The sequence below is a fragment of the Stegodyphus dumicola genome, chromosome 8 (genome assembly GCF_044657685.1).
Source record: "Stegodyphus dumicola isolate Sdum_Otavi_A_Nest chromosome 8, ASM4465768v1".
In the NCBI taxonomy this organism is placed as follows: domain Eukaryota; kingdom Metazoa; phylum Arthropoda; class Arachnida; order Araneae; family Eresidae; genus Stegodyphus; species Stegodyphus dumicola.
In genome coordinates, this window is record NC_140775.1 from 11,081,136 (window position 1) to 11,082,201 (window position 1,066).

Sequence of the window (1,066 nt, forward strand, 5' to 3'; positions counted from 1 at the left end):
TGGGCAGTCGAAAATTTATGAATTACTAATTGGGAATGAGTGAGAGCGATAAACAAATTATTAAGCAGTTTGAAGATTAGCAATACGTAGATGGAAGATATGAAGCGCTTTTGTTGTGGAAAAAAAAAAAAAAAAATGAGTCCAGATAAGTTCGAAATAGTGCAGAAAGATTAAAAATGAACAGCTTTGAGAGAGAACAAACAGTTCATGGAGATAAATTAAATATCAGATATAAAATTGGATCCATAAAAATAAAAATAATAAAAAAAAAAAAACGCACGCAAGTACGAATCGTATTTCATTGTAGCAATTGCAAAAATCTTATCGTTAAACATCTGTTTAGAGAAAAGTCTAAGCCTAATTCCAAATACGTTAGATATTCTTGTTTTCCGAAAATTTAAATTCGGAAATTGTGCCGACATAGAAAAGGCATTTTTGATTATTGCAATAGCAAAGAAAAACGAGCAATATTTAAAATTTTTGTTTTGCCTTGGATGATGACAGCGAGGACTTAAAATTATGCAAATGAATAGAGTGGTGTAATATTTAAAATTTTTGTTTGCTTTGATGATGATAGTGAGGGCTTAAATTTGTGCAAATGAATAGAGTGAGGTGGTAGTGGTATGCCGCGCTCATGGCGCAATTCCACATGGCATAGAAACTTTTGTTGTTATTGTCCTCATTGTATGAGGATCTTGCTAGCGGCAAGAGTCTCTCTAGTCGAGAGTTTAAGAGCATTCTGAGTGCCTGTCTTGTCTAAAACGATTTGCAGACTGAATTAGTCACGTCTGTTTAATTTTTCGGTTGTATTTTACGTCCTATGATTCGTTAGAGTTGGAAATATATCAGAAAAGAGCAACAGGATCGCTGGTCCGTCAGCCTTCCTGAAATCGAAAGGCTTTGGTGACAGATACACTGCAGATAGGTAAGTCCCTTGACATTGGCCGTGAAGTTATGATTCTTGTAAGTGGAGCCCTAACTGTAAGAATTATTGTTTCTGCAATGTCAAGAGCCTGTTGTCTCACAACTCGCAACAGCTGGAACACTGTGACCTGTGGGGGACCGC